Consider the following 13037-nt stretch of genomic DNA (forward strand, 5'->3'; position numbering starts at 1 on the left):
AATGAATGAATGAATGAATGAATGAATGAATGAGCAAATGAATAAAAAAAAAAAGCAAATTAATGAATAAATAAATAAGGAAATAAAATATTTAAAAAAAATAATAATGTAAATAAATAAATAAATATATAATAAATGAATGAATATGCAAATAAATTAATTAATTAATTATGATGCAAATAAATAAAACAAACAAACAAAAAAAAGTTGATGGGTTGATGATTTGATATTGTTTCTACAGATCAAGACTTTTAACATCTCCTGGATTTCACAGGCAATTCCTTGGAACCTTGAACCCATGATTTCATGGTCTACTAGAAACCCATCAGAAAAGCTTATTTAGACCTATTTAAGTGTTTTATCCCCTCTAATACTACCATCCCTTCCCACAAGCCTAACAGGAAGGTCTTTTGCCTTCTTTTCAAGCATAAAGTCCTGAGTTCAATCACAGAGCCTTATCATCCCAGCATGGCTAAGAAAGGTCTTATAACATATAACCTTGACACTTCTTTGCAACATGCATGATTTGAACAAAGAAAAAGGAAGAAAGTTTAGAGAAAGTGCATAAACACACTCAAGCACAGCTGTCTGCTTCCTATTCTCGCTGGCAAGATGCAAACACTCTCCAGGCCTGCCGGGACCCATCATCAGCATTAGGTCTCTGGAGAAAAGGTCATATTGGCAGTCAATGTGCCCTCTATGAGCGTAAACCCTCATCAGCAGTCTGATAGCAGGAAAACATCCATGCCAGCAGTCTGAATCCTGCATACGGAATGAGTTTCAACCAGCAATATGCCATAAGTCTCGGTACGCCGTGGCTATTTCTGCTCCATAAGTCCTGACAATAGTCAGTGATGTGCATTATACATCCCTTAGGGGCAAAAGATCCCCTTAAAAGATATATAACACACCCTTGGGAATAACTTCTCATGGTTTCGGTTTGAAATGCACATGATGGTGGCTGATAGACTGCATATATCTAATGCACTTCCAGACAGGAACAAAAAATTAAATAAAGGAACTTTATTTATTTCGGCAGCTACTGCTTGGTGACGATTCATTTCACCTATAAATATTTAATTCACAAGACAAAGCTGGATAAATACAGAGTAAAAAGCACAAGCAGTAAGTTTATAGATGTGAAACTGGAGATATTGTTATCAGTTGAAAAAGTCGTGCTGCTTAATATTTTTGAGGTTTTACCAGAAATCATTTTTATTTTCAGGATTCTTTGATGAATAGAAATTTCAAAAGAACAGCATTTATTTGAAATAGAAATGCAACATTATAAATGTCTTCACTGTCACTTTTAATCAATGTAATGCATTCTTACTGATTACAAGTATTAATTTATAAAAAAAATAAAAAAAATAAAAAAATAATCCAGACAAATAAATAAAGAGTGAAAAGCACAGGCAGCAAGTTAATAGATGTGAAATCGGTCATATTTTTCACCTTTTTGCCGTTTTCACACGGTGACAGCATCTGACAAATAATTAATCTTATGCTGCGATTGCAGAGACCTCGTCCAAATATGGATTTCCAATTTGCATAGTTCAGCCTGCGCTCTGTCAGAGAGCCGCAGTTCAAACAGGTCTAAAGATGAGGCCACTTGACTATTTATATCTGCTGCTGAAGGGGGTCGGCATGACTGGAATTAGGAGTCGAATCGATGGTCCAATGGGGCGTAGGGGACAGGAGTCTTTATTCAAATGAGAATAATTGATTGGTCACCCTTTTGATTTACATATAAATGAAACCTTTTTATCAGTCTGTCCACCTGTTTGAACCTCATCATGAGCCATTCCCCTTTGAGAGATGTGACGTGGTGTTGGTCTTCATTCGCACATCAATGAGCGACGACTCGGGTTTTGACATCGCCGAGCTCTTATTATTCGGCTGGTGTCGCCACATCAGAAATGAGATGTTTGCCGACACCAACACAATGAAAACATCTGCCCGGTGGAGGGGGAGGCGGAATCGACAGTGACGTATAAGGTCACATTAAATCTTTACTAATATGTTTACATTTATTTTGGGGGTAGCGTTTAGTGGAGGGATTTAAGGGAGAGATTCAGACATTATCAAAAGTTTGGAGTCCGTAAGACTTGTTAATGTTTTTGAAAGAAGTCTCTTCTGCTCACCAAAGCTGTATTTATTTAATCAAAAATACAATAAAAACAGTAATATTGTGAAAAATTACTACGATTTAAAATAGCTGTTTTCTATTTGAATATGTTTTAAAATGTAATTTATTCCTGTGATAAAAGCTGAATTTTCAGCATCATAACTCCAGTCTTCAGTGTCACATGATCCTTCAGAAATCATTCTAATATGCTGATCTGCTGCTCAAGAAACGTTTATGTTTAATATCAATGTTGAAAACTGTTGTGGTGCTTCATATTTTTGTGGAAACTGTGAGGATTTTTTTCTTTGATGAATAGAAAGTTCAAAAGAACTGCATTTATTTGAAATATAAATATGTTGTAATATTTGAAATGTCTTTACTGCCACTTTTGATGAATTTAGTTCATCCTTGCTGACTAAAATTAATAATCTCTTAAAAAAAAAACTTACTGATCCCAAAGTTTTGGGATGGATGGATGGATGGATTGCTTAAACATACTCTATACATTGTGTATATAGTTTAATCCTTTGGATTATTGTCTTTTACTACATACACTGCATTGCTGATATGTGGTATGCAAAATTACCTTTCTATATATTGTTGTCATGTGGGTAATGTTAATGTTAAATCATTGCCTGGACCTTTAGAAAAATGTAATTCCTTTTCCCTTGTCTGGGCTCAATGACAATAAAGTGAACATGAAACATTTCTCATCAAATTCTTCCATGACCAAATGATCTGAGCTGATATATAAATATAATATAACTGTATAGCTCTGTACACATTCTCATTTAAGTCTATTTTTAGGGCTTTTAGGAGAAATGCATGACGGAGAAAAAAAAAAAAAAAAAAACTAAAAAAAAACTAAAAGAAACCTAACTATCTTCACTGTATATTAGGAATCAATAAATAAACCTATCATTTTTCCACCAGAGATTGATCTCACACTCTAAAAGTGTTTGGTCACTGTAATTGTTTAATGTTATTGAACAAACCTGACTGCATTATGTTACACTAATGAAAGTCCTTTTTAAAGGTCAGAAAAGAAAAAGAAAAAAACATACAGTTTTTACTGTTCAAGCATACAGGAACGAATTGATTTATCAGGAGGGACACCGTTCACCTCTGCTCTTTATGCATCTTATTTAGGTTATAAACCTCATTTAATTGTCATTTCTTTATTCAATGAGCCATGACTTACGAACAATCTGAGCTCCCTGGGAGTATTACAGGTGATTAGGTTAATCGCTTTTGCTGACGGAGGAGTCATAATTACTGCAGTGTTCCTGCAAAGAAGGTGAGGAATTCAATGATCTTGAATCCTAAACAACCTTGAATAAATTGTGAGCAAAAGGCACTTGTGTTTCATGGCACGGATGGTTTTGCTCAAATGTTGTTCTGTCAATATTCAGGAGACCTATACAGTAATAGTGTTGTCAGGGACTATATGTTTATTTTAGCTATCTTTTTTTTTTTTTTTTTCTTTCTCAGATGTTTCTCCTATAAAATTAGACACAAATGAGTCAACAACAGTAATATACAGCAAGAGCTAAGAGTTCAGATCATTAGGTCATGGAATAATTAAATGATAAATGTTTGAGTTCATTTTGATAACTTCTAACTTTTAATCACATATGTCATTTATGATCATATCTGAGAAGAAACAAATATCTTCATTTGCTGAGCAGTAAATCTCACTGCTGCCTTGAGATACTAATGAGACATCAGTTAATTAATAATTTTGTTGTGCATTTTTGTCCTTTTTTATGTCTATTTCGTTTTTAGATTTACTTTTAGTTTTAGTTATTTTAATATTTCAACTTAAACTAAACAAATAATGTTGCCATAAGTTGGCAAATGTTGCCAGCTGAAATAAAATAAGTTATATACTAATGTTTGTTATTTCAAGTAATGAAAATGTATTTTTAATGGTTTTAGTTAATGATAATAACCCTGGCACATACAGTACTTACACGCACACACTCATTATTACACAACATACAATTTATATGAATCACAGTCAATTTGTCATGTAATGTGACTAACCAGAGCTCTATGTGTTTGTGCTGCTGCAGTGACACATCGTAGATGGTGTGGATCAGGGTCAACAGAGACGACCTCGGCCTCCGCTCGGTCTGCTGGGAACTCTGAGAGGCACCTGAGCTCCAAGACCTCCAATACACACAGATCAGACTCCATCTATTCAAAGCCTACGAAGAATCAACCTCAGAAGACATTTACCACTTTACTGCCACTCAGGTACGAGAGAGAAGACATGTGTGTCCTTTGATGTCAAGGTAAATCACCCCAATGGCATCTGCTGTGGTGAAGAATGAATGAAAGATTCAATTGTAAATGTCTGCTCTGCTCATCCAGCACGAGCTGCACAGTAAAAGTAAAAAGTAAAAGTAAAAAATGCACTCAATGCAGCAGGAATCACAGTTCATTGATCACATAACGAGAGTAAGGTGAGGTGACTGACAAGACTATGGCGGAGGATTTCAGGGCTCGACAATAAGGACTGCCCGATGACCCGGGGCCAGTGTGAACGACGCTCGGGACAGTAGACGGAACGGTCACTTGCCCGACCGGGCCAGTGCTGTAGGGTGTGCGTTATATATCGTCATTGTTGATTTAACGATCTGATATTATCGAGTATGCCCCTCACTTTACAAAAAACAAACAAAAACACACTCATTGAGTGCACGCATGCTCTACGTGACGTAGTCTAGTAGGTTAGACTAGTGCACGTGCATATTTATAGTGTACACATTCACTGCATGATTTAGTCTCCTAAAATACCTTTAGAATGACCCAGAATTCAAGATAAGGGGCAAAAATGCCCCTGTATACATTTCATATTTATATAATTTAATCAAATTTAACCAATATTACACAAAGAGCAGCATTTATTAGTCTATTAGCATGATTACAAATGTGATATTGATTTTATTCAGCATAGAGTTTAATGAACAAGAACTTAATATTTCGCTGTATTTCGCCTACGAAAATAGTCCACGGCATTGTTTTGCGTCTCTGAGCAACACTTCCTGAATGAATCAGCTGCTTGAATGAATCAGCCTTGAGCCTTGAATGAATCGGTTGAATCTCAATGATTCACTCATTAACAGTGCTTCGCTGCCACCTACTAGCGAGTTTAATTTCACATTTAAAGTGTCTTAATTTTTTTTTTTATAATTTCAAATAACAGTATTTAACGTTTTATATTTTCAACATTAAAAACATTTTTATGCATCTGTAACTGCTCCTGACTGATTAACTTTAATAAAGTTTAATCTATTCTATAGTTATATAGTTATACATTAGATTACAATTTATGTACCTGAAAATCTCCTGTTTAAACCTACATGAAAAACTTGAAAAGCACCATTTATTTCATTTATATGTTTGTTCTGTTTATATTTGATTATTTGTAACTATTTTATTACTTACTGTTTATTTGTCTAACAATATTTAAAATATAAGTTAATCTAGTAGCTTTTGGTGTCATAACCCTATTTACTGAGGTTAAATGGAAAAAAGACAACGAAAACAAAAACTATGCATATTTTATAGGTCCATTTTCTTGTCTTTTACTTTTATTAATTTTTTGTTGTGGGGCCAGTGAAAATTTTGGCGGGGCAAGTAAAAATTTGAACCACTGGCCCAACCGGGCCAGTAGAAAAAATCCTTAGCGTTGAGCCCTGGATTTGTTGCGCAACAGAGCCCAAGCATCTGATAAATGCTGATAAAAAGCATCTCTCTATACACAGAGTATGTGCAATCGCAAATTCAAGCTCCCTGATGTACGGTAAATGTCTGAAGAGACTAATGTGAAATCATACAGGAGAGAAGCCAGTCTTTTGAGTTTGTGGCAAAACCTTTTACAGTGCTTGTATATTGTTGTCTGTCAATGCATACAGTGGGTACGGAAAGTATTCAGGCACCCTTAAATTTTTCACTCTTTCTTATATTGCGGCCATTTGCTAAAATCATTTAAGTTCATTTTTTTTCCTCATTAATGTACACACAGCACCCCATATTGACAGAAAAACACAGAATTGTTGACATTTTTGCAGATTTATTAAAAAAGAAAAACTGAAATATCACATGGTCCTAAGTATTCAGACCCTTTGCTCAGTATTTAGTAGAAGCAACCTTTTGATCTAATACAGCCATGAGTTTTCACACCTGGATTTGGGGATCCTCTGCCATTCCTCCTTGCATATTCTCTCCAGTTCTGTCAGGTTGGATGGTAAACGCTGGTGGACAGCCATTTTTAGGTCTCTCCAGAGATGCTCAATTGGATTTAAGTCAAGGCTCTGGCTGGGCCATTCAAGAACAGTCACGGATTTGTTGTGAAGCCACTCCTTCGTTGTTTTAGCTGTGTGCTTAGGGTCATTGTCTTGTTGGAAGGTAAACCTTCGGCCTAGTCTGAGGTCCTGAGCACTCAGGAGAAGGTTTTCGTCCAGGATATCTCTGTACTTGGCCGCATTCATCTTTCCCTCGATTGCAACCAGTCGTCCTGTCCCTGCAGCTGAAAAACACCCCCACAGCATGATGCTGCCACCACCATGCTTCACTGTTGGGACTGTATTGGACAGGTGATGAGCAGTGCCTGGTTTTCTCCACACATACCGCTTAGAATTAAGGCCAAAAAGTTCTATCTTGGTCTCATCAGACCAGAGAATCTTATTTCTCACCATCTTGGAGTCCTTCAGGTGTTTTTTAGCAAACTCCATGCAGGCTTTCATGTGTCTTGCACTGAGCAGAGGCTTCCGTCGGGCCACTCTGCCATAAAGCCCTGACTGGTGGAGGGCTGCAGTGATGGTTGACTTTCTACAACTTTCTCCCATCTCCCGACTGCATCTCTGGAGCTCAGCCACAGTGATCTTTGGGTTCTTCTTTACCTCTCTCACCAAGGCTCTTCTCCCCCGATAGCTCAGTCTGGCCGCACGGCCAGCTCTAGGAAGGGTTCTGGTCGTCCCAAACGTCTTCCATTTAAGGATTATGGAGGCCACTGTGCTCTTAGGAACCTTAAGTGCAGCAGAAATTTTTTTGTAACCATGGCCAGATCTGTGCCTTGCCACAATTCTGTCTCTGAGCTCTTCAGGCAGTTCATTTGACCTCATGATTCTCATTTGCTCTGACATGCACTGTGAGCTGTAAGGTCTTATATAGACAGGTGTGTGGCTTTCCTAATCAAGTCCAATCAGTATAATCAAACACAGCTGGACTCAAATGAAGGTGTAGAACCATCTCAAGGATGATCAGAAGAAATGGACAGCACCTGAGTGAAATATATGAGTGTCACAGCAAAGGGTCTGAATACTTAGGACCATGTGATATTTCAGTTTTTCTTTTTTAAAAAAATTGCAAAAATGTCAACAATTCTGTGTTTTTCTGTCAATATGGGGTGCTGTGTGTACATTAATGGGGGGAAAAATGAACTTAAATGATTTTAGCAAATGGCTGCAATATAACAAAGAGTGAAAAATTTAAGGGGGTCTGAATACTTTCCATACCCACTGTATACTCAGAAGGTAGAAATGAACTGACATTAATTACAAGATGATTAGTTAAAACATTTCAAAATGCAAATGCAGACTATTTTTGCAGTCATGAATTTTGTCATTGAGGATTTTCTGTAAAAATACATCTTGCCTCGTTTTCGTGGATCCAATCTTGTGTCTCGTCTCGTGAGCTAACTGTCTCATCACACCCCTATAAATTATATTTATTTACAGAAGAATGTTATGGCATCAAACCTTAAACTCCTCTTATACTGTATGCATGACTTGAGTTTGTCTGTTTTACTTTACTGTTTACTGTGTATCACTTTACTATCCCACGAGGCCATGGGAGAAGATTTGTGAATGACAGTGAAGCGACGTAACTGGCGCAGGTAGGTCACATTATAATGACAACATGGCGAACATAGTACATCCAGATTGGAAAAGTATAGGGAAAAAATACTATGGAAGTCAATGGGGCCCATCAACTGTTTGGTTACCGACATTCTTAAAAATATATTTTCAGCAGACGAAAGAAATTAATACAGGTTTGGAACAACTTGAGGGTGAGTAAATGATGACATAATTTTCATTTCAAATTCAAAACTACAAATACACTGGGGTTAATATTGTAGTTTGACATTTCGTATCACTGATGCTTGTCTTTAGCAGTGTGATCATTACATTGTGACCCAAATCTGATGTCATGGCTCTTTAAAATGAATTCATGAATACTGAAAGGAATTTAAAAAAGTGTGGCAAAATAATGAATGTAGACTAATTAATTAGCTGCAAACGACATATGACAATTAATGTGATGCAAGATATCATATAGCGTCCACCCACTGACTGACCTTGTTGAAAGAATAGCAAGTCACTTCTGCTGCCAAACCATCTTGGCGCAATGATTGCCATGCTGGTATGGCAGGAGGCAGCTTTCTCTCAAAGCCAAACAATTAAGAAAACGCTCATGATTGGTTGACCAAAACCATACCTACGGCCTGCCAAGGTCAGTTTATCAGCAGCAGCGCAAGAACATCTGAAAGAGCTGGGAAGTATTAGGAAGTAAGCATTTGTTATCCCTGGATGGAGCTCTGGCAGAGTTAGTCCAGGAAGATTTGTCTGTAAGGGTACTGTTTAAACGCACTGCTACCTGACAAATAATTTTACAGTTATCCCTCCACGTGAGGAAGATCCACGTAGATCCGCTCTGACGGACAACAAAGTTGAGTAGAGTTATCCCTGGATGGAGCTCTGGATAGTCCAGGAAGATTTGTCTGTAAGGGTAGTGTTTAAACACACAGCTACCTAACAAATATAAATATTTTTACAGTTATCCCTCTGCGTGAGGAAGATCCATTTAGATCCGCTCTGATGGACAACAAAGTTGAGTTATCCCTCCAGCGTGAGGAAGATCCATTTAGATCCGCTCTGATGGATTGATCCGTTTAGATCCGTTCTGACGGACAACAAAAAACTCCCTGAAACTTCCTAACTCTTCCATCCAGATAGTGGTATTCTCTGATTTTACTGTTATTTTTATTTCTTATCCTTTCCATTTTTATTCTTATGAATTTGGTTCTTCTTTCTGTAAAGCACTTTGAATTACCATTGTGTATGAAATATGCTATACAAATAAAATTGCCTTGCCTTCCCTTGCCTTACCTCGCCTTATAAAGCAGTTTATTGCAAATGTCAGCAGCTCAAATAGAACTTCATCCACCTAGAAAAGTTGTCCAACCTTGAAATTCAGCCAACTTTACAAATCTATTCTAATTGTCCTATTCTAATTGTCTGCATTTGTTCTAATTGCATGAATACACACGACAAAACCAGAAAAAGAAACAAATGTCAATTTCTGTAATCACTGATGTTGTGCAAGAAATCTCAGGGTGTCGCGTTGAGTTAACATCACTTATAAATGTCTGTGAGCGTCAGTAGCAGTTTTGCTTGAGCGTGAAAAGCTGTTTTTACCGGAGTCTGGCATTGAGGAATGACACTGAGCACTGTATGCTCAAGGTGTTAAAACCAACAGATGCTACAACAAATAACTAATGTCTTCACAAGGTTTCCAAGTTTGAGTTACAGTCCACACAAGCTACTACAAAAGAGGTAGAACATGAAACTCATGAGGAGGTTTTTACACTTGTTTGGTCCAAATCAGTGTTCAGATTCACCGCATCCTCATATCTCTACAGGTCTCTTGTGCTCTTTTCTTTTGTATTATATATGTCAGTACAAACGTGAATGCTGGCAGATGTTGATCACTGTAGCTGTGCAATGACTAGAGATGGAACAATATGTTTTTTTTAATGGCATATCACAATACCAATATCTAGGGAACTGTGTGGAAAATAGCAGATAAAAAGCGAATAAATTTAATACAACACAATGACAGCTAATGACAGCACACATATATTCTGACTAAATAATAAAAAAGGCATCTCTTTACATTCTCTATAAATGTATTATTTTTAATTAAAATTTTTATATTTATTTCTTAAATATTTGCTATGAATATTCTATGATTATTTTTTTTAAATACTTCTTTATGCAAAGGACTTTGAATTGCCATTGTGTATGAAATGTGCTATATAAAAGCTTTGCCTTGCAAAAATAAAATAATAATCAAAAACAAATACTTATTTTGCACAATAGTGCAAACAATAGTTACTTAAAATCATCTAAAAAAATATATGAAACAGAAAATATGAATTATCCATGCTATATTTTTAAACTTACACTTGGCAAATTAACACTTCCTGTTAATCAGCCAATCAGGCATAGACACCAAAAACTACAAGCACACTGCAATCCGACAACAAACGTCTATATAATATAAAGTGTTTATATTAAAATTATAATTCATATATAAATTCATATAAATGCCTTTAATCATGCAAACGTCATAAATGGCTTATCCAAAAATGATTGGCACACTTTTTTTCGGGAGATTTTGTTCTCCCGACTTATTGAATATGTCTGAAATAGTTATTGTAACAGGAACATTACAAGCACGGCCACCAAGTGACTGGTTTTTTTTTTTGTTAAACTATTTTATTGTTATCCATAAGTATTGCAGACATGACATGAGAGGAGGAAAAACAATAGTCTCATTTTTCAGCCTCAAAGACATCAAGTAAATTGAAAATAAGATCTCAATTACTTAATGGAGCAAACCATGTTCCTCCATGAGCCATTAGTAAGATCAAATATATATGAGCAAACTGAGATTAATTAAAGCACCAACCTTTTGGATGACGCATGTGAATGTTCATGTTTTAAGAATCTCTCAGACTACAATCTGCATTTAGAAGGATGTACTGTTACTCCATCCTCGACAGTTAAAGACCTGGGTGTTATATTAGACAGCAACTTGTCCTTTGAAAATCATATTTCATATGTTACAAAAACAGCCTTCTTCCACCTCAGAAACATTGCTAAAATACGGAATATGTTATCCATTTCTGATGCAGAAAAGTTAGTTCATGCTTTCATGACATCTCGACTAGATTACTGTAATGCATTATTAGCTGGTTGTCCTGCTTCATCAATAAACAAGCTACAATTAGTACAAAATGCAGCTGCTAGAGTTCTTACCAGGTCAAGAAAATATGATCATATAACACCAATCTTATCATCTCTACACTGGTTACCCATTAAGTTCTGTATCGATTATAAAGTATTGCTAATGACCTATAAGGCTCTAAATGGTTTAGCTCCTGTGTACTTAACCGATCTTCTATCGCCCTACAATCCTTCACGCTCTCTAAGGTCACAAAACTCTGGACTTCTGGTTGTACCTAGGATAGCTAAGTCCACTAAAGGAGGGAGAGCGTTTTCACATTTGGCTCCGAAACTCTGGAATAGCCTTCCTGATAATGTTAGGAGCTCAGACTCGCTCACCCAGTTTAAATCTAGATTAAAGACTCATCTCTTTAGCCAAGCATTCACATAATGCATCTCATACCAGATCAACTGCACATGACTAACTTTGCTTAAAGTTATGAACAGCAGCTACGCTAATTATTCTCCTTTTGCTTTTCTGTTTTACCTCGGGACACCCGCCCTGAGGTGACTAGAGAGGACTTCAGCTTCAGTTTGGATCCAGCCTCTTAAGAAGACCTCAGACAACCATCACCTGTGAAGAGACGGCACCAGCTCCTGCGAGGACTTCAGAAGACGCAATCATCTGGGTCAACATTCACATTGCACAATCTCTATATCCTAATTTATTGTTAATGTAATTCATTTTCCAGGAGCTCTTTGCTTCTACCTTCAGTTAAAACTGCTAACAGTGATTGTAATTAATTACCTAAAGTATATTATTTGCTAACTACATTCTTTAAATTGTAATGTTGACATCCATTTTCTGTAAAGCTGCTTTGAAATGATATGTATCGTGAAAAGCGCTATACAAATAAATTTGAATTGAATTGAATTGAATTGAATGTTTTGTCACGACCGGAGAAAAATCTGATAATTTCAAAATCTCGTGCAAACGTAATTTTTTTATGGATATTAAAAGGATCTGTACAATAATCAAATTTTTTGACAGATGTGCATGTAAATGGGGCTCATTTTTCACTTTTTTACTGATGTTTTTGTCACTTTGGTTTCACTAACAAAATGTAACATGCACATAGGTGTGCAGTGAATGCTTTGCAACCGATGCAAAGATTGTGAGATGCTCATCGGAAACCATTTCTTCAGGGTCATGCAAAAATGACAAATGCATTTGCTGCTGTGGTTACAGGACATCATCAATTGTGGTTCATTTCCACAAATCATGCAAACCGTACTGATATCTACATGAAGAGCTGACGACCATTTTAAAATGGTCGCTATCCAACGAATTCTGACAAAATATGTTCTACGAACGTTTTTTAATTTTAATGTTTGAATGTTTCCATGAAAGTATACATAATGTTTTGAGAACATTATCATTAATGTTCTATTAATGTTATTGGATGAACGTTTGCAGTGAACCTTTTCAGAACATTAGTCGAGGTCTGAGAACATTCCCTGTTAGCCTGAAAACAGACTCAAATCTGCACAAAAGATTTAGTCAGCACAAATCTCACTAGATTAGACACTTCTTCTGCTTACACATGATGTAGCAAAACTATAAAACCCGTATCACTGAACTTACACTGCAACCCTGACCTCACTTCAGGAAACGGTCCTAAGCCACAGCCCTGAGGGACGTCCCAACCTCGCAGTTATCCTGAGTGCTGCACAGAAAGGTTTTACCCTCCTCCTCTGAAACCTCTGCGGACCGGTGCTCTTCAGTTTATCAATGACTTGATTGATCGCTGGAGCTGATTCCTCTACTCTGACTTCTGAGCACATCCGTTTTAATCCCACCACAGACCACTCAGAGTGTCTAGCTGTGA

The 13037-nt window shown here is 36.6% G+C and overlaps 1 long non-coding RNA gene across 1 annotated transcript in view; it reads right to left on the bottom strand.

The window, feature by feature from the left end:
* Positions 1–3146: 3146 nt before the first annotated feature.
* The window catches only part of LOC125272870, a 104155-nt gene continuing 94264 nt past the window's right edge, over positions 3147–13037 (bottom strand). Inside the window, exons 4-5 of the long non-coding RNA XR_007185939.1 lie at positions 12794–13031; positions 3147–4448 (exon numbers count right to left, since the gene is read on the bottom strand). This is a non-coding gene — a long non-coding RNA (uncharacterized LOC125272870). The remainder of the gene's footprint in view (positions 4449–12793; positions 13032–13037) is intronic.

The sequence above is a fragment of the Megalobrama amblycephala genome, linkage group LG7 (assembly GCF_018812025.1).
Source record: "Megalobrama amblycephala isolate DHTTF-2021 linkage group LG7, ASM1881202v1, whole genome shotgun sequence".
Classification (NCBI taxonomy): domain Eukaryota; kingdom Metazoa; phylum Chordata; class Actinopteri; order Cypriniformes; family Xenocyprididae; genus Megalobrama; species Megalobrama amblycephala.